Genomic DNA, 26,664 nt, shown 5'->3' with positions numbered 1-26,664 from the left:
GCAAGGCACAGGCATTTAGCTGCACCATCCCCACAACGTGACTGCGTGGGAGACATGAAATGTGCTCCTAGAAATCTCCTCAAGTCCCTCTCGGGAGTTGGCAGAGTTTTATTGGTTTCTGCTCTGGTAATAGCAAAGCCAGCTGAAAGCACACCTGGGTGCTGGGGAGCGTTGGACTTCAAAGATTTACAGCATCAGGGGTGGTGCTGCTCCCTGCATGCAAAACACAACTTGTATCTCTCACCAAAATTCTCAGACATTTTTCAGCCTCAGCTGCATAAAAAGCCCCTCTAAGCAGCTCACCTACCACTGGTTTTCCCTCTGCTCCTAAAATAGTACCATGTTAATACTGCAGTGCTCTCCAACTTTGATTCTATAATCCCCTCCAAGAGAGGGGACCCTGGCACTGGTGCTCACAGCTCAGTGACAGCACAGGAGCCACACACAGAGCTGCAATTTCAGGATTTTAAGAGGTGATCTGGGGAGCCCAGCACATATACAGCGGAAGAGAGGACTTGTGGTGCTTCACTCTAAATTGAAGTGCAAGTAGTTTTATTCCTTTTTCAGTCAAAATATACTGATGCAGACCCACTACCTCACCTGAGATTATCATTTTAGGTCTGTATAACTCTATCAAAAAAAAATCACACTCCAGTCAACTTTTTTGTTACTAATGCCCCTTGCATTATTGAAGAAGAAATAAAAATTAAACGAGAAGAAAATCTTAAAGACATTTTTAAAAACAAGAATAATAGAAATAAATTCATAGTCCTATCTGCTTGCCCTAAAGGCTTATTTACTCATCTGACTCTTGTTTGGGACAAATACCTGTTCCACAGAAACCAGCCTGTAGAAGGGGGAGAAGGCATTCCAGTCATTATTGTATCACCTAGCCAAAATGCACAATATGAATAAATGCAGGGATTAGCTAAAAGGAGACAAGTGAATTAGCAGACAGCATTCCTACTGCAACAACTATTTTTGCTGCCTAATACAAGATACCAAATTTACTTTCCAACTTGATTTATGACTTCAGAACTAATGCAGCAATTAACTAGAAATTGGCATGTATGTTTTACTAGCAGCCAAGATTTTAATTTAAAAAAAAAATCCCAGTAAACTTAACACAAAGCTTTCAAAGTACTTTAAGAAATAAGGATCTAGTAAGAGGTTAATATTGTTAATTTTTTTTGCACTGGCATATGAAAATCTAACACATTAGAAAAGAGCTAAGCTGAAGCTGAATGCTTTAACCAAATCCTGGTGACATCATTTTTGCTGAAACAATTTGGAAAATCAGAGAGATTAAAGCTGAAATCCATTAGTAAGATAGCAAGTGAATGTAAACATACTTTCTACAATTTCTGCTGATTCAATTTTGAAAACCTACAGGATTAAAACTAAGTTCTGCTTATAAAATGGCAAGTGAGCACAAAGTTATTTCCCTTCAATTCACAGAACTTTTATATTAAAATAATCAATGAGAAATCACATTAAAGCTGCTTTTCACATTCATCAGATTATTTGGTAAAGATGCTAACAAAATTAAATCCCTCCAAACAAATATAAAATTATCCAGATCACAAAAAAAAAAAAAAAAACACATTCCAAGATAGCAGTCAAAACCCAGACTCAAACTTGTAATGCAATTCAACAAAGTATTATTAAATTAGGCCCAAGTGTGGAAAAAGAGCCTCTGTCCCTATGCTGGCTGTTCCACACCCTGGCAGGCCAGGATGCTGCTGGGAAATCAGCCAGGCTGATTACTGTTATAAGAAATCTTTTATTTGGCTCTCCAAACTGCTGATGTCAGCTCCTTCCACTCTTAAAAGAACCCATGTTGGACTACAAATAAGAGAACAAACTGAAGGATACAAGTAGGAATTAAGGAGCAACAAACCTATTAGCCTAGTAGGAGTCCACACGATTTTTTCAGTAGGGCAATTAAGTATATCAGGTGATACAGAGCAAGAGAAAGATGGGGATTTTTGGGGTCATCAGTAGAGGGTGGGAATGGGCCACTGAGACCTTAAATTCAGCTTTTCCCCTTCCCCACCAGGCACAGCCAGCAGTGCAATAATCCCTAATCCAGACTCCAAACCTCCACACAACTCCTGCTTCCGCTTCGCCTTGCTGCAGAGCAAAAACCCAAATAAATAGCAGTGGGGAGCCTGAACAGCCAGGTACAAATCACCTGGAAAGACACACCACTGAACAGCCAGGGTAAAAACGTGATCCTGACTTCCAGCAAGCAAAGCAAAGCAGCTGCTTCATGTCCCACAGCAGCAATCAGACCCCTACGGTGGAGCCCAAAGTTCATAGCAGTGCCTGAGCAGCCTTCCTGCTGCCCAGGGACCCTCCTGCTCCCCTCAGACACAGCAGAAATCTGCAACAAGAGCATATTCTGCACTTTATAAAGCCTCTGATAATTCCACCATTTCCTGCCCTCCAGCCAAAATTGCGGATTTTATTTTTCTCTGATTTTAACAGCACCAAATTAAGACACAGGCTCTGGCTGGCAGCCTTGAGTGACCTTTTTAAAGGCCTGAAATATATTTAAACTCAAAGTCCCTGGCAAAGGAAGCCTGGCAGGCTGCTTTTACATGGCCAAACAGGGCTCAGTCACAGCAACACCCCCACAGACCAGATAGGATGAAAAGGGCAAGTCTCTCAAAATATGGCTCTGACTTTGAAATTCAGATGACAGAGCTTCTGTACACAGGGTATTTGACAGTTCTGTAACACAGCAGCTCTGGTCACCCCTTGAAAAAAATTAATCAGAGTTTCCATAAAGAGAAGCTTTTCCAATTCTGCCTTCATAACTTTGCTGAAGGGGTCCAGAGCCTTTAGAGGGAGCAGGCAGATTGAAGCAAACACGTCAACTCCTGCAGCCCAGAGCGACCAAAGTGAGTTTTCTCCTTTTTTTTATGTTAAAAGTGCATAATTAAAGAGAATGCATCAAATCCAGCCATGAAACAAACAGAACTCAGAACATACAGCTGAGCCCAAAATAATTAGTTACAAAAAAAAAGTAAGCTCCTCAGAAAAATAACACTAACTGGATTAGGAAACTTTAATGGAAGTCCAGAGGAGGAAGGGTTGCTATGATGATTTAAATATTATTACCCAAGTTAAACAGCATGGGTGTCCCAAGGCAGCTGTGTGCCTGTCACACCCCACATGGCACTGCCCCTCTGCTCCACTGCTGCCAATTCACAGCCATGGAAGGACATCAAACATTCAGGGGAACATAAAACACCCAACTGAATCACCACCCTGTGCAGAACCCTCCCAGGGATTTCTCATCTTCTGAGCGTCAGTTTAAGCCAGGGAGGAAGATGAAGAAGGCCAACAAAAGGGCCAAGGAAGATGTGGGCAGCTGTGGGAAGGAGCAAAATGTCCTGAGCATATCTGGAGTTGTTTGGAGCTTCTCTCCAAACCCAGAGCAGGGAGTGCTCCAAGCACCTTCCCCTGCCCAGCTCTGGCTGGAGCAATTGCACCCAGCCACAGGCAGAATTAGCACAGCTGTTTCACAGATCAAGGCACCCTGGAGCTGAACTGGAAGACTACAATGAAATAAAGCAGGATGTTTGTTTACCTCCAGCCTGACACCTTCGTTTTTATTGTGAAATCTTCCACTTTACCAATCTAAATTTGAGAGTCGGGGAATCCCCAAAACAAACCTGCAAGGAAACCGCTTAAAAATCATCACACACCAATAATAGAATAAATTTAATTCCATGTCAGGAAGAGATGAAAAAGGGCAAATATAATGGGAACACACTGTTTCACACCAGCTTGTGAAATGCCCAGCTGTGTCAGAGAGGGAGGACTGTGCAGGGATTTACTGCCACTATGACTCCTGAATAAAAACCCAGCACTTACAGGATCACACTGGTTTGGTTATCTTTTAATTTACTGTGTTTTTAAATCACCCCTAAATCACCAGATTATCACTTCAAAGCCCAAACCTCAGTTCTTTTATACCTTACAGCAGCTCCTCCTGCACACTGCACACATGTACCTGGTCCCCTGAGTGCTTCCCATCATAAACAGGGTGATTAGAGCAGCTCTTCACTCACAGCTCAGGGCCACGCTGTTCCAAGCCCTGGACAAACAAGCAGAATAGCCTCTGTCCTGGGCAGCTCCCACCTCATTCATCTGCTCCTGTTCACATTTATCTCACTTCAACAAAGCAAAACCAGTTCCCATTCCTGTGTCTGCTGCAGCACTGAACATGACATTAGCTAACAGCAGCTTTAACTGATTTTGTCTAATTTGAAATCTCAGATTTAAAAAAAAAAAATCTAAGTTTTCAGCAACTTTTTCTTTCAGAAAGTTTCAAAGTTAGTGAGATCCATTTAAAAAACACAGACAAAAGGCCTAAAGGGCATGGACTGAAAAAAAAAAAAATTAATACATAGAGGCAGTAAGGGAATCATATGACAAATGTAACTGAAGCCAGACCACTGAATGAGTAAAAACCATCCAGCAAAAAAGACTGTGTGAAGGTAAAAATGAAGTGTGATAGTACTGTCACCTTTGGGGCTTCAAGGGATGAGTAATGAAAAGTCCTGGATTAGAGCTCATAGAAAACAGGGCTGAAAGGGATCTCCAGAGGTTATCTAGTCCACCTCCATACCCCAGAGCAGGAGCAGCTCCACAGCTATCATTCCTGACAGATGTTTTTCTAACATATTCTTAAAGACCTGCAAGGATGGAATTGCCACAACCCCCATAAGCAATCTAATGGTATATTTCATCCTAGAAAGTTTTTGTCACAAAAGTAAATCTCACTTGCTGCAATTGAAGCCCATCCTTTCTCACCATTCCTCCATGAACAAGGAGTGTTTTCCCTTCCCTGTGCAGCAGGAGAAAAAGGCAGGGATGTTGTGACAGACTCAACCACCAGGTTCTAATTTTTGCCACTGCCATTCCCTCGATTTAGTTTGTAATCTGTTTTTTTTGGATGGCATACTAAAAATAACATGTGGTAACAGGATAGAAACTTAAATTGATCTGTCCTGTCTAGAAATGGTTACTCTGGAACACAGGAGGACAGGGACCTGTTGGACTCAGTCCAGAGGAGGCCACAAAGATGCTCAGGGGCTGGAGCACCTGTGCTGTGAAAACAGGCTGACAGTGCTGAGGTTGTTCAGCCAGAGAAGACCCTGGGGGCACCTTCAAGCCCCTTTCAGTGCCTAAAGGGACTCAGAGAGCTGGAGAGGGACTTTGGAAAAGGGCAAATAGCCATGGAACAAGGCGTAACGGCTTTCAATTGAAGGAGGACAGGTTTAGCTGAAAAGGAAGAATCCTTCCCTGTGAGGGGTCACAGGGTGCCCAGAGCAGCTGGGGCTGCCCCTGGATCCCTGAAGTGTCCAAGGCCAGGCTGGAGAGGGCTGGAGCAACCTGGGATAGTGGGAGGTGTCCCTGTCCATGGCGTGGGAGTTGGAGTAAGATGAGCTTTAAGATCCATTTCAGCCCAAACCGTTTTCTGGTTCTAAGTGAATCCTCTCTCCTCTGTAAAGATGAAGGGAGCAGCATGACTCTTCCTCCCATGACCACAGAGCTGTAATTCTGTGAGGATTTGGAGTCCAGCCATCCCCATCCCTTTGACCCTTTCCTTTTCAAGTCACAGGCTCTAGCCAGGAGACAACACTAAAAAATGGGAAGGGGGAGAAACAATAAACAGAAGAGAGAAGCAGCTGTTGACCATGTTTTCAAGGGAAAAGTCTCTAGGCAAACACAGAAAAAAAAAAAACAACAAGTTCTCCAGTCAACTGAAAGCTGTTGGCTTGATGCAAATACTGCCTGGAAAATGACAATGGACTGTGTTATACAGAATCTCTTATTTGACCTGCAATATTATGGCATTAAGTATGATGACTCAAGCAGGCTTTTGAGAGCAAGGAAACAGGGGCTGGTGAAAAGATATATTTTCTTAATAAACACAAAATTATAAGCCAGTACTTTCTGGATATTTATTCAAGACAGTAACACCAAAGGAATGAAAGCTGTGGGGGTCTTTATATTCGCTTGGTGAGCTCTGTTTGTGCACTCAAATCCAAAGCTTCAGATCTTCAGTCTGTTCTCCCGAAATACATGGGCAAGCATCTTTTGAGGATGAGAGCTCAGATTTTTGCTTTATCACACCACTCTGACAGCTAAGGTCTTTCTAAAAAACACTAAATATCTTTGAATTCATAACATCGGTACAAGCACTACCAACAGGAGAATTCCTAAGGGTATCTCTGACTCAAACAGTACTTATTTTTTGTTTATTAATGGCCTGCTCTGTTTCCTAATGCCAATTAAATATCCAAGAAAAGAGATGAAGGAGGGATGTAAAAGTTGTTCCACTTCCTTTATGCCTTCCAGCCAAAAGCTTGTCCCCTTTTCTGAGCCTTTTATAGTCTAGGCAGGTCTCACCAGCATCACCAGCCAGGGGAGAGCTCTTGCCTAAGGAACTGTCTGCCTAAACTCCTCAATTTATTAGAGCTTACAGACACCAGGAGCAGAGAGGTGCAGTCAGCAAAGGTAAGTTGCAGAAGAAAGAAAATAAAAACCATTCATTATACACACAAGGCTTGACTGCAGAATTGAAAGTTGTGCAAAACAAAGGGCCCTGATTAATCATCAATTACACCATGTATCTCTTAAAAGCCATACATTCACTTTACCCACCTGGAAGTCACAGCCAAGATGATGTGGTCACTCAATCTCACAGCTTCAAAGCACACAGTAACAAGCTTTCCCCCTTCTGGATCAGTTCCTTCCTCTGATCTCTTTAGGTGCATTGACTTATTGCAATTAGGAATACACATTTAGCAGAATCGAAATTAATGGACCTACATAAAAGGAGTGCCTGGCTCTCTGAGCAATCCCAATGCCAAACTCCTTAGTAAGGAAAAATTTCCATTCAAAGTAATGGGAATACAAAACACTTTAGTCTTGGCCCTTTGGGATTGATTTTTAGAAGAAAGCTGCTTCTATTTCAGTACCAAAGCAAGTAGCCAGACTTTGCTAAGTAGTAACTCTACTTTTGTGCTCACCAGGTGCTAAGACCTTACAAAAAATGTAAAAGAAAGTGGGTTTAAATGTGCTGCCATACCTGTGGTGTTCAATGACTGATCTTGAGTCTTCTGGGGAAAGAAGGGGGAAGAAGGAAACAAAAACCTAACTGTACTTGTAGTCTGCTTTCCTTGCTTTAAAGTGGACTTCTTTCACCTGTCCAAAAATCAGACCTGTCCTACTGTTCTATCTAAGAAAAAGACACCAAATGCCATTGCCATCAAGACATCGACAGGAGCTTGGATCCCAATCATCAAAATTTTAACTGGATCTTGAAATGCTCAAAATTAGATGTTGTTTTAAAAATAATTTTAAAACCCCAAAACACCAGACTCCTGCCATGTTCTCTGAGCTCTTTTCAGTCAAGACTTGCCTTTGAGTCAAATGTGTCTCTTAATTAACAACTAGTCTTTGGAAAATTAACAAAGGATAGCAGTACTAAGGGCTATGGATGTTACAAAGAGAAACAAGAATAATGTTGTTAGCTTTTTGCTATGCTAGATGAGACATTACTGTGCCAGAGGCACAAGTAATGGAAATGTACTTTTATATAAATCTCCTCTCTTTGCTTGGATTATTTTAAATGACTCCACTACAGTGTATATTAACCTAGCCACCAACCTTCCTGCAGTCAGCTTTCTTTTTACAGTTTATTAGGAACACAACCACTGAGGAATCACCAAAGGATGATGAATATCATCACACTCTCCCTTTGTTTGTTTAACACACAGAATGGCCGTGCAAGAAACTGAAAAGAAAAAATTCTCGGAGGCAAATCTTCTGTCCCTGTCACCTTATATTGAACCCTCTGCATCAGATCTGATGTAGGAGCAGAGCAGCTCCCTTGGCCTTGGCCAGGGGTTACAATGGACAAGCACCTGAGAACTGCAGCTGTTTTCTTCCCCTCTCCTCCCTGAATTGACTTCTAAATGCCTTTTTTCAGAAGCTGGAACCCACAGTGTGGCTGGTCAAGTTAAGACAGATCAGGGGTCAAATCAGAAACACACTCCATATTTCTCAAAAACACCTTTTACTGTTCCTTCCTACTCCATCCTAAAGCTGTGACCAAACACACAGCTACAGGGTGAATATTGTCCTTCCTTTTCCCATATTAAGGTTACATGTTGCAAAGCTTCACTTACCCAGAAAAGTACAACTGTGTGAACACACAACAATATTCAAAACCAAGAGCGAAATATCTTATCACTTTCCTTTCCAGTATGTTGCATTCAACACTTTTCCTAATTTTCCTACCCTAGAGCTCAGATAGCAGCATCCTACTTACTCTGTGAGGGGACAGGGGAAGTTCAGCATTTAGCAATGGTGAGAAAATTGGTTTAGATCCCTGAGGGAAGGTGCTGTAGAAGTGCATTCAATTCAGTTGTAATTCAATCCAGTTTGCTGGAGCTGAAAGAAAACAAAATACTTTCAAAGTTAAAGGGAGAGCCAGCATTTATTTTATTTTTATATGTGTGTGTACATATATAGACACACACTCAAAAATATTTTTATGTAAACATGTATTTATGTATGCTTGTATAATGTATTTTATTTTTGTGTGTTGGCATATATACACAGACACCTACACCTACAACCACACATAAATTTTAGGAAGGGAAATTTTTAAGTAGAGCACTAGAAGGACAAGGTTAGCATAAGGCAAGTTCTTCCAGGCATACAGAAGCACACACTGCATGGGAAAGAATAGTTAAAGGCATTTTCTTCTACTATCATAATGTTTTTTTTCCTCAGGATATGAACAAAACAAAATCAAAGCAATTAAATCATTACCCTAAGGAAAAAAAACCCAGTAATTGTGCTTAATCCTCTGAGTTACTCTAATGAATACACCTAATTTACTTTGACTAACAGAAAACGTATTTTTTTCCTCCAAAGCTGACAAAGGTCAAATTCAAAGAAACCAAAGTAACTCCCACAGTACCTTCCTCAAAAAAGAGGGAAAAAATAGCCCATGGTGTGCAATTATCTCAAGGTAAACAACCAGGAAGGCCCACTGCAAAGTCTACATGTGATTCATAATGCTGAAGAGCTTCCAAAGGGAAGAGCCTGCAACAAGTTCTGTCCCCATTTTTATCTGCATAAAGCGAATTGCAGGGTGGGTTCTCCCATTTAAATTCTGCAGTATCAATATTTTTTATCCCTGGAAGTTCGGTTCACAGCATGAAAACTCCCCAGCTACACTAAACAAGGCAGAAGAACTGGTTCAGACAAGCAAATTACATTATCTGCTGCTCTCTGACCTCCAGCACCTTGGACAAATTGGGTGGAGCGAAGAGCCGCGGGCGCTGTTGCCAGCAGATCTCCCCGAGCTCCTCCTCAGCCTTGGCAGAACCAGAGGGGAAAATTTACACATGGATGAACTGTTCTGGAACAATCCTTCTAATGCAGCTGACACGAACAGGCTGCCCTCCAAGAGCAGGCAAGCGCAGCCCGCGTGTTTGCTGCTCTGGCACAGGATTCCTGCCGACAGCCCCGCGACGTTTCTGGAGGGGAGGTACAGGCCAAGAGCGAAGCAAGGGTCAGTAAAGTCTTGGGAAAACATGACTGGGTGGGGAATACCCAGAACCAATTTCCAGGCCAGACCCACCCAAGGGCACTCCTGTAGAAACGTGGACACATTTTTGGGGGCTACAAAAGAGCTGAAGAAGCAAAAGACTAATTTGTCTCTGGGAGAGACTGCTGAGAAAGGACCCTTCAAGACTTCTTGGTTTAACATTTCAACACTCAGTGATGCACATTTCCTCAGTGATAAAAATAAAGATGAGCATTTCCACCATTTTTTACATATACCAACTCAACACATGAGCATTTTCACCGTTTTTTACGCATACCAACTAAACATATGAACATTTTCACCATTTTTTACAGACACCAATTCAACACATATATTCCCTTGTTCCAGAGCAAAATGGCATCAGTGCCTGTACCCAGGAATTCAGGAAAGGACTTTACAGATGTAAAGTAAGGGCAAAGGCTGCCAAAGGTCAGTCTCTGAGATCAAAGGGAAAGGTACCATAGGGAACATCTCTGCTCAGTCCCTGAAACCTCAGCACTTTGCACTGAGATTTAGTGCCGTATGTACTCAGCAGTACATACAGTGTTGACAAAGCTTTTATTTTTAAACAAATAAAGGCCAGAAAGTACAGATTTCCTTAACTCTCATGGGCCTTCAATTATGCAGTGCTGCCTCTACCATGTAAGCATATTTCCAGAGCTTTAGCACTTGACATTTTGAGATAAAATGTCATGAATAGTATTTGTGTACCTCTCTCCATCTGTGCCACTCTGCCCCTCCACTTCAACTTGAAATCTTTCAAGGCATCAGATCACTGGTTCAAAGTATCTCTTTCCTTTACTTTCTTCAAGTTTAGGATCAAAAACCAGACACTTTAATGGTATCTTGCAAACAGTTTGCTCTAAGTCTTATTTCAAGAGTTTTTCTTCTCTATTCTGCCCACTACCCTAAGCTAATCAATGATTTTTCTGCTCATTAAGTACTGCTGGTGGAATCACTCTTGCCAATCAGGAAGACTCTGCTGCCAGTTTGCTTCTCCTGCCTTTTCTCTTTCCAGCCCAGGACCACAACAGACTCTGAAAGAGATCAATGGCCTCTGCTCAGGTCAGAGCATTTTGGCCTTTATGTTGTGCAAAACCTGAGAGTCTTTTAACTGGAGACTCCAAATTTCAGCTTCCCGTGCTTTGACTCTGATCTCCTCGTGCTCATCCTCCCTAAATCTGTCCTCATTTGCCTCCTCTCCTGAGCAAGAAATAGAGACACAAAATTTAATAACAATTTTCAGTAAAATTCTAGATTGCCTGGGATGTGAAGCAGGGACATGGGAAACTGTTTTGTCAAGTTAAGCCACTAAGAAGAGGGAGTTTAATGGTGCTGTGCGTGTCTGACTGGTTCCTCCACTGGCACATGGATTTAGCACCAAACTGAAGGACAGTCATTAATTTTATCACACTCTTCTGAGCACACAGTTGTGGTGAACTCACCTCCTAAAAAGTAGATTTTGGATGTATTTTCTCCATCTGAAGATGGAGAGAACCTATATCCCAGCACCCTCTTGTTCTTATCTGATACAAATATGCTGCTTTCCAATTTCACTCTATCTTGTCTGTACTTTTACCTCTCTTTTCTCTAATTGTACAGCTCTTCCTGAAAGGTCAATTGTTCCTCATCCAGCTGACGGCCTCCCAATGGAGTCTGAACTGATTATGAGCCCCTGCCTACTTTTAAGAGCTATGGTGAAGATGATGCTTGGCATTATTAAGATGTGATGTCCTGTCAAGGATGCCTTCACAACTGGAAGAGCTAATGTGACAGCTCTGAGCTTGGAGAAAAAAAAGAAAAAAAAAGAAAAAAAATAATAATAATAAAACTTGCTTTTCTTCTTCTCTAGTATGTGCCCTGTGCTGCCAGGCTGCACAAGGGGGCCACGCTCACATTTGTAACCCAGGCCCCTGAAGGAATCCTTCACAAGAGTGACTCTGCCTGCAAAGCAAACGGGAGCGGTTTGAAGATGGCATGTGAAAAGCTGCCACGGGTCTTCCAGAAATCAGAACTCTTGGCTGCTCATCTCCTGAGAGCTGACCTGGGGCACAGGAAACCACAGTGCCTGTGGAACACGAAGCAATCGCACTGAACTCTCCTGCAGCCATTTGCATTTTCAACAATTCCTCTTCAGAGAGATGCCCTGTGCCTGGGGGAATATTTGCCTCTGTTCACAGCTGACTTTTACTCTAAGTTAGAATCTGTTGGCTCTTCTTTTTTAGTTGGCAGTGAAGTTGTGGCTCTGTTAGATAAATGTTCTTTTCTGTTGCTTCTTGTATAAAATTCCAGGAAGATGTGGCCTCCAACACCAAATGTGGTCCCAGAACACCAGGGCAGAAATAAAATAGTGTCACTATTATTGAAAGTGCTCAGCAAATCCTACTCTGAGAGCAGTTGCTGAATAAAAATGTTCAATCTGGCCAGGAAAAAGAGTATGACATAAACTACAAATGTTGAATTATAAAGCTTGAAATTCAGAAATACGTATTAATCCTTCAGATTTGTTACCCTGATGTCTAGGATTAATTCTTTGTTTTTTGTTTTGGTTTGGGGATTTTTTGTCACATGGGAACTTCAGTAAAGTGATGAATTTTAAATATAAAAAATAGCTTAGGACATGTGTAGAAGTACAGCAAAAGGAACATTTTATAGAAGGCAAAGACAAGGCTTTATGGTTTTGATTTTTTTTTTCCATTGTGGACGGGTTCATGGGATTTGTACTTGAGCTCCTTCTGGGTATTTAAGCTCATAAATACTACTGAATATATTAACAACCTCAAAGTTGCTGGTCCCTAGAGTTAATGTAATTAACCACTGAAAGTCTTTGCTGTTACAAAATTAAATCAGATTGTGTCACAGGAGGCAGCAAACCTCAAAAAAGCTGATCTGTCCTCTCTAACTGAGGTGCAACTGAACACTTGTTTCCATGTAAGAATGTTATTGATAGATGTACAGCCCACTGCTTTATTGAGAAAAACACTTCAGAAATAAAAATGGGGCAGTTGAAAATGCTTTTGTTTCCTTAAAGACCCTCAGACCCATCCAGCAAGGCTCTACGAGAGGTGAAAAACCACTTGGAAATTCATCTAAAAGCTTCCTGTCCTACCACCACTCCAGTCACTACAGCAAAATACTTTGCAAACTTTTCATCTCAGCAGATGAAAGTTAATACAGATTAAGGGATTACACAATACTGGAAGAGGGTGGCTAATCAAGTTGTTTCTCAGAACAGGAGTTTTCATCAAATCGACAACTAAGTGGGAAATAGCCACCCTAGAAAGTATTGGGATTTCTAAGAGTCTGCGTCCCAATGCCACCTGTTCTCAGAGAAGCAGCTCATTTTGGTGCACACTGAAAATCCACATTGTCAAGCACAAGTGTAACACTTTCAATTCCTCTTCACACTTGGGTGCCGCAGGGTCAGTAGATCTGAATGTGTGCAAACAACAATTAAACCCAGAGCCCCTGAGGTAGATCTGCTCCCACCACAGTGAGAGCTGACAGGGTTCTCTGCTAAGGGACCTCACCCAGCAGAAAACATCCCATATTTGAGGGCAGATCTTAGCAAAAGTCAAGTTCAAAGCCCAAAGAAACAAGAGGAGAATTGGGGCAGTCTGGAAAGTAATGGTAACCCAGCTAAAGGAAATCCTACCAAGCCACAGCAACAAAACCAATGTAAATTCTGCTTTCAAGAAGAGAAAAATGTCACTTGCTACTTCATGGGTCTGGGCTGTCCCACCACAAACAGCAAGGATGAGCGAAAGGAGTCTGGACTCCTCCATTCAATTCTGCCATTCCTGCAGATGGGAGCTTGAGAAAATTCAACATCTATAACTAGCAGATACATTGAATTATTCAAAAAGTGAAGTGGTAGATTTGGGTCAAGCAAACAGGACCAGAGGCCAGGTGTCAGTGCTGCAGTCAGCAGAGCACAGAATGGTGACAGCCACAGCACAGCCTGCACTGTAGGCATTGAGCAAAGCTTCTGAAATAAGAGTGTGCTTCCAGAGAAACAAATGGGGTTAGGGGCTTAATTCCCCTTAAATGAATTGCCTTTCTAAATGCAGAAATTTTGAATGAGCCTTTTTGCTCATCCCAAATATTACAAGTTGCCCACAAACCAACACCCTCTGTGCCAAAGCAGTTATCTGTCATATTTCTTTCTCCAGAAATAAAGAAAAATAGTTGATGCAATTTGTTCAATTAGTTGGACAGCTTCTCACTAATGTGGTATTTTAAGCTTTGTGCAAGAAGAGTTTTTCAAACTACAGCACTTTGAATGTGCAGGTATTAGCAGAAATGTGTCTCCCTTTAGTCTCCCAGTCAAGAAAGTGTGCTCGACACAAATGATGAGAGTGTCATGAAAATCAAACTTCTTTTTTGCCATTTTATAGCCACTCATCTCGAGCTACTGTACAGGCTCTTCACTGCTGCCATCAGATGGGGTATCAGCATCCAGAGCGGCCTCAGCAGCTGCTGGATGAAGAGTTTCTATTATTACCTTTAAAAATGTCAAACGTTCAGTATTCAGGTTTGTTCATCAGTTAGTAATAACATCCCTGGCTGAGCTGAAAACATGTTCTCAGTGAGGGCTGGGGAAAGGAAAGCTTAAACAGTTGACAGCAGTTAGAGATGAAGCAGCCTATGCTGTTCTTTTCTGAAAAGAGGCTGCAGTCATTCCAGCAGGCTTCTGAAACAGAAGAAGCTGCAAGATTATGGAAACAGACCTTTTCTTCTAGTTTTTCTGACAGCTACAATTCTACATTCCTCAGCCCTGTCCTGCAATTAAAAGGGGAAGATATCAGAAATAGCTGAAGAAGCAAGAAAACAAGAAAAGAAAAATAAGCTGATTCCAGCTACTCTTCTATTCTCCATGTGTGCTATACACATTTCATTATTAGATTAGAAGCATCTTGCAGCACCATCTCAGCAGGCTTTGAAATTGCCACCATAAAAGTACATCACAGAAGTTATTTTTAAACTGTGGATTTTGTTACAGAGAGAATCTCATTTTTAAAAATTTAATGGAAGGAAAGCATTTATTAGAAGACTATGACAGCTGAGGGGAAAAAATATTCATCATATTCAGAGAATACAGAAGAGAAAACCAACTTGGAATGTGTTCTTGCTCTCTCAGCCTGAATACCTCTCTCTTCCCTGACTGGTGTCAAATATGATCAATCAAACTAATTCTGCACATACTAAAAAAGAGCTTCTCCAACTCATTTGGCTCTGAAGTCACAGCCTCCCCTCATCCACACTGAAGCTAAGACTGCCACCTAAATGAAAAGGTGCTGGTTCCATATGCTGGAATGCAGGTGGATCTCCAAGAAGTCAATCAATCTGATGTTCGGGATGTACCAGTGCCTGCAACGTGCATCAGTCTCGAGGCCAAAATGACTATAACAGATCTCAGTGAAGGCAGTGCCTGCAGCCACAGCCCTTTCCCACCTTCACTTAGATGTTCTTCAACCTCCCTCATTTCCCTGCAGGGAGTATCTGCCCCCCTTGTGCTGCTCAACACCACCACAGTGGTTCAGTGCCCTCCACAACATGTTAAGATGGAGAAAAAATGTGTATCAAGCCAATCTCACACTGAGCTTGGAAAGTCCTCAGCTGCCAAAAGCAAGTGAATGCATGTCCTGCTAGGTGCACAAAAAAGAGGAGAGGAACAAGAGCCACGTGCAAGAGGAAGGATAAGACCAATGTTAAATGGGAAGGGAAGATCTCTCCCATACACAAGCAAATAAACTTTCATGCATTATTCAGAGACTGTGCAGTCAGTGATGGGTACATCTCTTCTAGAAAGGAAAAAAAAAAAAACCATTCAGTGTTCTCTTAGCTTCAAAACTGCAGCACTGCCCCAGGGTAAAGATCCAGGAAAGCAGCAGAGGGGTGAGGCCAGTTAACAAGTCAAACAGCACAAGAGGGGTTTAAGGTTTTATTTTTTTTAGAGGCCAGATACTTGTCCAAGGAATCGTTACATTGAACTGGGTCTAGGTTTGAAAATTGTGTTAGTATCTAGAATATGTTAAACAAAAAAGGAGGGGGAGGAAGGAATTCTTAGCATAACAAGTTACCACAGCCACACTTAAAAGAAAGCAATCCACAATTCAAGAATTATTCAATTTCTCAATACTGTCCCATTAAACCAAACCTTTGCTGGACACTCCCTTACTATAATTTATTAATCCCACCCCCCAGAAACAGCACTCTGCAGTTTCTTCATGCACAACCCAAGCAACACTAATAAGAACCTGTAAAGGGTCAGGAGAAAGCCCTAAGCCAGAGCTCTGGCAGCAATCCAAGCTGGAAAAGACACTGACTGTGCACAACAGCAAGTGAAGACAGCTTTTCCCCAAAGTGATATTTTAATTCAGAAAAGAACCTTCACTAATCTCAGAGTTTATTATTATCTGTGCAGCAAATGGGACTGCAGTTGGTCTACATAAAGCATTAGTTTCCTACAGGGCATTTTAGACTGTAAATGATAAAGGACCAGACCTAAACCAGAAGTCTGCTGGAACTCTGCTCTTGCCTTTAATTTGATTTAAGCATGCCAAAAGGCAGGGAATGAAAGCGCAGCACTAACAAAAAGGCCTTGGTGAAACACAGGGTGCAGGAGGGATCCCCTTGGGCTGGGATCTACGTGAGGACCTAAATCTGCACCAGACCTCCCTCCTTCCCTCCTGGACTGACCCCGAGCACTGACTGGGACTCTGGGAGATGCAGCAGCATCTTCAGCAAGCTGAAAACACAGCACACTGTCAGTGGAGGCTGAAGGATAACTGTGCATCCAACACATCTCATGGGAATGCAGGGTCGCACTCAGTAGGGAGCTTTGCTCTCAGTGTTTTCCTTTCCTCATGATGCTTTCCTGTGTTCCTATAGTTACTTGCACAATTCATTCCCTAATGGAAGGGGTTTGGCTTTGCCAATAACCAGCTCTGGGCAAGGCCTCTTCTCCACAAATTGTCCCATGGACATTGTAAGGGCAGTGAGCATCTCTGAGTGTGCTCAGGACAAGAACTGGCACAAGGAAACAAAAATCATTGTCATGGATGGCAGTACGACACAAAGAGCAGTAAATGCACTGGGAAAAGTACTCCACCATTCAATCATAAATAAGTATAATTAGCAATACATATAATTTCCAACCCCTCACAGGCTGAGACATTAAACACAAGGATGATGCCCACACAGACTGAGTTCTGAAACTCAGTAGTCACAAGGGTTAAAAAGGACTGCAAGCTTGGTATAAACCCAGCCTGATCTTCCACTGTGGCACACATCCCACACCACTTCCCTCCCAGCCCTCCACTCAAAGATATGCATTACAAAAGAGATTTCCTCCAAAGCTCTTCCTGTGATGAGCTTTACTGAAGAAAAGTAGAGAATCTAAAAGAAAGATAAAAGCAAAGGGATGTGGGTTAGAAGAGGTCAAAACCAGGCACCACACACTGTCACTGGGTTCACAGGAATGCTTCATTATTAGGCATTTTTCTTCTCTTCCCCATCTGCACTATAGAGAAAGTCTTTTTCCAAAATGCTCAAAGGTATCAATAATGAATTTAAAACATATGAAATACAGTTAAAACACGTTTTTGAGCCATTTAGAACTGAAAGCAGAGTGCCATAGAGTAGCCATCATTAGGTCTGCTTAAAGAAGTTTTCTCACATATGAAGGGGACTGTGAAGTCTTTAAGAGTCTAAAAATATTTTTATAGAACTTACCACGTAGGAGCCTGGCTAGGTGGGAATTTTACAAAACGTGCTCTTTCAACCTGAGATGTGTGAGCTGTACCTACAGGCTCTTCAGTTAATGTTCTCATCAACTGAACTACAATTAAATCCATACATTGATACCTAGTGGCTGAAGTGGAGGTGAACTGCAAAACCTGTTCCCCTCTGGGCTGATGATGGCTAACACAAAAGCTGGTTATCCTTCCTAAAGACTGCCACTCTGCCTTCAGGGCCTGCAATTCTCCTTTCTTTAGGAGAGAGCAGCTGTTCTGCTTGGGATTCCAGTGTGTGTGAGCAGACTCCCTCTATTTCTGACTGTCCTTTTAAAGGATGGGTCAGAACTGCAGCAAACTCCCTGAACACTTTTCTCCAGTGAAGATGAGGGAAGCTTTGCCAGGATTCAGCCCTCTTGCTCTGGAGGAGACCCAGCCAGGTGTCTCATCCTCAGGCAATCTGCTCAGCTCTGGCTCAGGAAGTGAGCTCACCCAGAACTGTGCACCCAGGGAAACCGGTGAGGCTCAGAGCTCTGCAGAACCACTGTGAATTTGGAAATAGATTCAAGCAGCAGCTCAGAGCCAAGTTTTCAGCTTGTGATATGTGCATCACGACTGGAGCTGCCTTCCAGTTAATCCAGACGTGCACCCCTAAACCAGCGATGGCAAATCCCCCACGGGCACTGGGCCATGCCATGCCCCTTCCTTCACCTGCCTGGCACACAGCACTGCCAGCACGTCACCATCCTGACTTCACTTGGCACTGAGCACACCTTTATTAACCACAGCCAAGCCCAAATTATTGACAAAATATAAGAATAATAATTTACAATTACTCCAGTCTTTGATATGAGCTACTGCACAAAATTCTGCCCATCTGACAAATCCAGGTATTTCACCAGGAGTTCAAAAACTAACCCATGTTTTCATCTGAGGAGAGTCTTACACAGGAAGAAAGTATCATAACATATAATTTTTCCCAGAGAAATTCTCTGAAAGACCAAACCCTGATGGATAAACAACAGTTAACACCCAAATTACACAAACAATGAGGAGGAGCGCAATGTACTTACTGAAATTAAATGTACCTGCACTCTGGGTATAAATCCAGCACCAGCTATTTGAAACTCCCTATATTAAATTTTATTCATTGAATTGAAACTAAGATTATGCTGATAAAATGCCAGACTGCATCTGTACTCCCCAGCAACAATGCTGGTGATAATTCCTGTTGCTCCTTGGCTAAATTCAGTATCCTTGTGTTTTATTGCAGCTGCACCAGACCCTTCACCTAGCCAAGTTTGCTCTGCCAGTTGGCATTATGATCCCTCCAAAAATAAACATACTTGCAGTTATGCTCTCTTGGCTCAAGAATGTCCATTTCTCTTCAGTTTATGATCAGTGGAGTTGCTAACACACTGCCAGTTGTCCTGAGCCTCCCCACAGGGTACACACAGGCAATGAATAATTGCAAGGATGGGAATGTCTTCCCCTTCCCTGTTTTTTTTTAAATGCTCCTTTTGGAAATGTTTCTTCATGGCATTGGTTTAAGCAGAGGGTGGATGTGTTTTAGAACACTGTGTTCTGACTTATTATAAGAAATTATAAACCCAACAGAAGAATTGCCCAGTGACTTTTTCTGGTCTGTATGGTGTGAAATATATGGGTGCTTGGATTTAAAAGACATACCCAACCTCCCACTGAGATATAAGTTTCTGGAGACCCTCTCCAGCCTGGAGGATGTGCAATATTGTGCCTTTGGACTCCTACAGCTCAAATCCTCAGCAGTGCTCAGGATCACACTTGGTTTTTAAGTGCTACTGCCACAAACACTACATAGGAGTCATCTAAGCCATGTTTCACGTCAAAACATCTCCTAAGCACTGAGGCAACTTTGGGTAGCACAGAGTGTTCAGTTTCATGTACTGCTCATTAAACAGAGAGGGTCAAACCACAGAAACACAGTAGAAGGCACTCCAAACACACCAACATGCTAAATGGAATGTTCATGTTAAATGAAACAACTAAACAAGCAGTACAGAAAAGAGAAACCCAGGAAAGCATGAAAGAACCACCATCAAATGTGTAAAGTGATTAAGATGAGGAGGAAGAACAGCTGGTCCCTGCGTGCACCAATGATTAGACAAGAACAACTGGTTTAATTTATAGCAATACAAATACAGGTTCACTGATAAACAGAAGAAGGAATAGTTTGATCTACTTGGTTTGGTATTAAGGACAGACATGCTAAGGCTTTTGCTAGTCTCACTCTTAGCCTTCAGCACATTCAAGGAGAGGGTTTTTTAACCAAACATTACTTCCCAGAAATGTTGACCACTCAGCCCTAGTGCAGTGATGATGACAATAAACAACCATTTATTCTGAACCAACTGTAGGAGCAGTTTTACTTCACGGTTCAGCTGAAGATTATGAAATACACTTCCATACAGGAAATAAGTATGGCTTGGAGACAAAACAGATAACCTGCTGCACTCCTCTCTCAGACTTCTCCAGGCAAATCCATCTGAGCCATCCATATTGCTGAGGCTCTCAATATTGGTCCTGTGCTAGTGGCTCACTCTCAGAGGCACAGCAGAACCTGCACAGACACCCAGACACTGCTCACTCTGCCAGATGCCTCTGCAGAGAGGCACAGCCCGAGGAGCAAGCACACAGCACAAGAAGGAATTGCTTTTTGCAAGTGTGATGGCACTGATGTAAATTCCAAAATGAGCTTCCACTGCATCTTCTTTCTCCCAATACACCTAATGCTTCTTCCATCCCCTCACATTTCAAAGCTTCTCAGGGATATACATTTATTTCTTCTCCTTTCCACCCAAGTCTCATTGCCCAGACATGGCTGCATAAATGTGTTCAGATGAAAAAAGGTACAAGATGCTGATGCTTTGCTTGAACATTACAAGAATTTTTTTAATTTTTTTTTTTTTTTTCAGAAAAACAGCACATGAGATAGCAGGCCAGATGCTTCTCCAGACCTACTGCTGTTTGCCTTCCTCACAGGAAAAACGTTTCAAGAGAGTCTCATTGAAACAGATACAGATCTCTGAAACAGATACAGAATCCTTTATGTGACAAAAGGTCCTTAAGATAATCTAGTCCAACCATTAACACAGCACTGCCAAGTTAGTCCAGGATTTGTTAATCAGAAATTCCAAGATAACTATAATTTTGTCTTGAAATGATAGGTAACAACTAGTGTTAATAAAATCCAGGGAACCCAAGCATTCCAAAGACTTGTCTGGGTTGTTGGATTACTTTCTAGGCTTTTAATGACTCCAATTTCCAAACACAGCTTCTTCAAAAGAGGTTAGAGAACAACATCACCACTTTCATTTTCAGGTTAGGTAATACACAATAATATCATAATACCTGAACTAATATTTGACTTCCCTTGCTTAATAAGAAAGAAAAGCAGACTGTTAAGGATGTAAATATCATTCATTTGTGCTTCCCTCCCTTCCTCTGAACCAGTTCCTCACAGCATCATCAAGCCCTGAAGAGAAGATCCAGCAGCCCACTTGTTGTCACTGCTCTTCCTTATATAAATCATAATATGTTTTTATATGATTACAGAATTCAGTCTTAGCACGACCAGGAAGTAATAAAGCAGATATTTAAGAGAAATGATTTATTGGAGACTTCAAGGGACTCACAACCTAGCACTGAATATAGGTTTTATCACTGAAATGCAGACAGTAAAGAGAATTACTCAGAAAAAAAAAAACGAAACAAAAAACCCACAAACATGGAATTTTTTTACTGGACTGGGGAAGGGCACAAAGGTTTAATGCAGAAGCTTTCAAGCACTGATCTCAAAATAGAGTAACTTTTTCCTGTATTTACCTCTTACCAAGTGCACAAATCAACTATTAACCAAGTTGCAAAACTATTCAAGTTTCAATGGAATAGATTATTTAATGCAGAAATATCTCAAAGGACAAAATCCTGCCAAAACCCACAGTGTTACATAGAATGAAAGACCAAAAATAATTTGTATGAGACAAGTACAGCTCATGACAAATCACATTAGCTGTTGGCTTTTCAGCCAAAGAACACCTGAGCCATCAGTATTTTTAGTCTTAATCCTCTTAAATTTTTAAAATAATATAATAGTTATGCTTGATCTAAGTTAATTAAGTCCTTAATTAAGCAAGAAACCCTGACAAATCATCGTATATGTAAAGGAACGACCATGCGATACAATTTGACATTTTTCAGAACCATCACTTCCCAAGTCTCTATTTAAGCAACACAACTGCTTCAAGAAGCCATGAAATACTTTGAGAGTGGATGGCTCCAGGGCAGCAGGAAAGGTTATCTGGGGTGCAGTCCCACACATCAGCACTGTGGGGTTTCAGTCTGTCCATCATTCAAGTCAGAAGCTGCTTTGATGCAGAACAGGATAATTAACGTGGTATCTCCTCCTATGGCCCGGGTGACACAGGACATCCCAAACTCATTTAATTTAACTCTACAGCCCAAGCAGGAGTCACAATCAGAGCACCAACACAGCTGAGTACTATTAAAAAGTATTCCCAAACACAGAAGTGCTCACATGCTTGCTCAGGAAAGCTGAAAACAACCATTTTCATCGCTGAGCAGCAGTTTCAATTAATAGCTCATTTTCCCCATCTATGAGCAGAGGATTTGCTGGCTTAGCTCCCATTAATGTCAATAGGGTTGGACCTACAAATCCCCACCTGAGGTGGAATACTGGCATTCCTACTGCAGCACATTGTCCCTGAAGTTAAAGCAGAGCAATTCACTTAGTTAACCTCTGTCCATTTTGCTCACTTCCAGGAGCTTTAAATGTAAACTTTAAAAATGATAAGCATTACTTTGAGTAGAAAATATATTATTTTGCTTTTTTTGGTTTTTAATCAACAAGCACGGCCATCCCAATAGACCAATCATAAACCTATTCAAATAAGAAAACAAATTTTAATTCTAAAGTATACAGATAAGTCAAATACAGCTTATAGATCAAATTTTGAGATTAAGCCCTTTGCATTCCAAATAGAACAAATATTCCACTAGTTTCTGTGCTTATTCCCTAAGCATTTAAGCAGCAGCTCAGAGCCAATACCACCCATATCCCTTTGTTTTAAGACAAAAACTTAAGCTGATGCTACTGAAATGTAGATTAAGCAACAAGAGATAGCAGCAAAAATAAAAATAAAGATATATTATTATATATTATATGGGTAAAAATAAAGATATAAATTAAATACTAAAGTATTCTGGTCCCAGTCAAACAAGTCAGCTTGCAGTTTCAGTTGTGCTCCAGGTCACTCTGAAGTTCACTGTGGGCTGGCTAATTGTCTGGTACAGACCATAGGCACCAAAACATATGAAGAGCAGAGGCAAAATCCCAAAGACCAGTTCATCATCACCAAAAGCTTCCATCAGAACACATCTAATGAAAGACTGGGAGTTCACATCACTCAAACAAAAAGTGAAGAAGTGTGGACGCCGGGACGGGCAAAAATTGGTATCAACATCATCACATGGGGAAACACTTCCCCCGAGCAGCAACTCAGTGAGCTGGAACTCGGCTGCTGGGCAAGGTGGATGAGCCCCAGGGTGAGCTGAGAGCCAGGCTGGGCTCCCTAGGGCTCTGCCTGCAGCAGCCGTGGGGCAGAGATCCCACCGGGACAGGAGAGAGCTGCTCGCTGACAGCCTGTCAGAACAACGCCTGGAACATTTGGGACTCCCACTTGCAAAAGTCTTTTCTATGCTAATGACTTCCTACGGATGTTTTGAAATGTTTTAACTGCTCTGGTTTGATTCAGCAAGACACTGATGGTGTGATTTGATTTTGAACTCACCCAGGACGTTCCCGGACATCCAGCAGCAAGAGGATACTGAGAAGCAAATTCCTGTCCTCCCCAGGAAAACAGGACAGGATGAAAGATGGGACCAGTGGTGGCACAAGAGCATCTGTTTTGGCTGCACCTGCTTCACACCTGCTTCCTGGAAAAGGGAATTTCCATTCTGTACAAAACCTTACCATTTTGAACTGACTTTTCAAACCAAGCAAGAAGAAAAGGTCAACATTTCTATAAACCAGAATGTTTTTAACGTTGATTCAGAAGTATTGACATCTCCCTAACAATATCAAAACAATCTCGAACATAAATGTGGTACTGAATAATAAATCAGAAAGTCAAAAGGAAGTCAAATATAAAAGCAACACACATATAAACATCCCCCCAATCAAAACAAGGGCTGAGCATGACATGTGCCCCCAAAATGCTTGACTGCCAACAGAGCTGCATTTTCATCAGGCTCCTACTTATTTCTTCTCCATTTCCTTCCTCACTCTGCTATCTGTTCATGGCCTGGCCTTATATTTTGTTCATAATGCAGTGATGCTCAGCCTTTAAAACCCAACTGTCCTATTACTGAAATGTAATACTCTCCTCCAGAATAATTCACACCTCTCCTTCCAGTTTTACTATTTCCTTACATAATGCATCATTAAAACTAAGTGTCATAAAGTTGTTTGGGTTCTTTTATGCAGAACAAAGATGGTCAGAGAATATTAGACAGCAAGAAATGCAGCCATCATCCTCCTCCCTGTTCCACATGCACAATCTTCCTTTTAACGTGACTGACATACAATGGGCTCAATGCAACACAACTTTTGTGTACAGCTAATACAGATGGGAAGAAATGAGCAGGCTTTTGGGTTCTGCATGCCTTCACCAGACATTTAAGCTGAGTATCGTCAGGCTCTATGGCTCTTAATAAAGGACAATGAAGTTATCAATTGAGGGTAATTAAGACATCAATTTAAAAAATCTAAAAAAAAGCATTGCAAGACTGAATGAGGGAGGATTAGTGTGAACAGAAAAGAAAGGGAGAAAATGTGAGATCAATAAGCCTGTGAAGGACAATGCCATAACACAACAGCTGATGAATAGCAGAAGCCTCTGGGACCAGTGATATCACAGGAGTCACTGCCTTTCCTACTATCAGTGACAACCTCGGTGTGATGTGTGAGGTGACTTGTGGCACGCTGGGCAGGAGAGTTACAAATTGAATAAGAAGTTCCTAAAGGCTCACAGCCTTTTTTTTCAAGTGTGCCCAGTGAAGCTGATGAAGGTGCTCAGATGCAGTCAGTGCAGCAGAACCAAATCAGCCCAACACAGTCAAGGCATAGAAAACAACATTTTAGACTTCTCACATAAAGCAATGTTTTTGTTCCCCAAGAAAACCTTCCAATAGGTCTTATTAAGGACTTGAAATAAGGGAAGGATTTTTTTTTTTCACTTTGCAAATACAAGTCCACTGAAGCTGAGGAAGAAACCAATCACAAGCTTGACTGCATGTGTTTCAGCACAGATGATCTTTCACACTACATTTACACCACTGCTGTCCCCACAGGGACACCACTGCTGCCTGACTGCCTACCTTCCCTCCACACCTCCAGGAGTCAATGAATCATTCACACGGTGAGATTTTCTGGAAAAGTTAAGTAAGAAATTCTTCAGGGTAGAAGGAATAAGTTGTTACAATAACAAGTAATTTACTATCTCAATGCTATGCATACTGTATCATCTTATTTGTATTTCGCCGTTAATCTCCCAGCTCACAAAAGTTTTATCGGATTGGAGGCATGTGCTGTATTCCCCTTTATAAAATTTTACAGTCCCTTGCTATTCTCAGGGCTTGTTTTATAGGCACAATTTGCTGCTTTAATCTCACCCAATTGTCATATTCTAAATCACGGTGTATAAAAATGTCTTAAAAGGAGAGATGCGCTGAAGGGTAGTACTTAATTACACTTACTGCCTGATTTAAATGTTATCTGTGCTTTGCCAAGTGCCAGGCACAGAGTAACCCAGCAGAGCAAATCTGCATAAACCGATACAAGTCATTATTGGGCTTTTAATAGCAACCCTGTTCTCCTGTGCAGCATTCTGATGAAGGTGTGTTCCTCCTCCTCCTATCATATTAGCTCGCAAGAAAATTAAGGAAGGAGGTTGAAGAACTGGTAATTGGGAAGGTCTTTCCAGTCACTCTTTGCTAACTTATTTATTTTTATCTCCTTGCAGAAATCTTTGTCAAGACAATTTCGCTGGTCACCTTCATGAGTCTAATGTGTCCTAATGAACTGAAAAGCAGAGTGCATAAAGCAAACAGAAAATCCATTTGTTCAATGGTTTCCTATTCCTTTTACAGCACTTCCACTCCAGAAGAGCTTCTCTTTACACTCACTCCCCCCACTTCCTAGGAATCAAACAAACAAAACTGAAAATACCACCAAAATTTCAGGCAATTCATGTTGTGATTTTTGACTTCCTCCTCCCCCACCCAAGTGAGCACAGCAAGGGACTGATTTGCCTCTGCACTAACTACATTAGACATGCAGTTAAATTCTCTGGCTCAGGGGAGCAGAAACACAGCTTACAGTACATCATATCTAAATACTTTCTACTTCATGCTCCAATCCCTGCTCCTACCACACACCAGAGAGCTCAATGCAGGCCCACTTCAGCAAGATCACTCTGAACTTAAGGGAAAGCAGGAGAGTGACCTTTTTTGCCTAGATTCATTGTATTTAATGAACCAGTGGAGGTAGAGTAAGTACTACACCTCTCACTGATCTACCCAGCAGCTTTATTTCTGGCCCATACCACCAGCATAAATTCAATTTCACTATTTATTTTTTCTGTTGTCCCCTTGAGCGTGCTGTGCTCATGGTCCAGCAGTGCCAAAGTCTATAAGGGACTAAACCACAGCTTTGTGCCAAGTGCCCTGCAAGTCACTGTGAAAGGACATCACTGAGTCAATCCCAAACACTCAGCAGCTTTCTATTCAAATGGCATTTCCAACTCTGCACACATTTCACACCATGCCAGAGCAATCACAGTTATGCACAGCTACTCCTTGCCCATCTATGCAGCCTGGTTCCAATCATGAGATGTCAGCATTGTTTCATGCAAGATAAACTCCAACACTGTCCCTTAGGAGCCCATAAAATATGTATGTGCCACTGCCACCAGGCACAACTGTGCCACCACTGCCTTTATTTCAGCCTTGGCAAACAAGCAGCTGGCAGGGGCAAGAGAGAGAGGGGGAAGAAACCCAATTCAGAATGATTATATATTTTATCCTCTGATTTTAAGCATCTTTTCTAAACCCAAGTGGTGTGAAATACAAAGAGCCCTCAGCTTCACAGAGGGCTGAAGCCACAGAATGTCTGGCATGGCAGAAGCTCAGTCATGAGAGGAGATGGGCAAGAGGTGGGCA

At 41.8% G+C, this 26,664-nt stretch overlaps 1 protein-coding gene across 3 annotated transcripts in view; it reads right to left on the bottom strand.

The window, feature by feature from the left end:
* SGCD (sarcoglycan delta) overlaps positions 1 to 26,664 on the bottom strand; it is a 313,783-nt gene that overhangs the window by 270,107 nt on the left and 17,012 nt on the right. Inside the window, exon 2 of one of the 3 annotated variants that reach the window (XM_059483993.1) lies at positions 8,357 to 8,478. The exons of the other annotated variants lie outside the window; for them this stretch is intronic. The gene's annotated coding sequence lies outside the window, so the exon portion shown is untranslated. The remainder of the gene's footprint in view (positions 1 to 8,356; positions 8,479 to 26,664) is intronic. 3 annotated transcript variants of the gene reach the window in all.

Source organism: Ammospiza nelsoni, chromosome 16 (assembly GCF_027579445.1).
Source record: "Ammospiza nelsoni isolate bAmmNel1 chromosome 16, bAmmNel1.pri, whole genome shotgun sequence".
Classification (NCBI taxonomy): domain Eukaryota; kingdom Metazoa; phylum Chordata; class Aves; order Passeriformes; family Passerellidae; genus Ammospiza; species Ammospiza nelsoni.
Note: the sequence above shows the minus strand (reverse complement) of the source record. Positions and strands in the feature narration are given on the sequence as shown.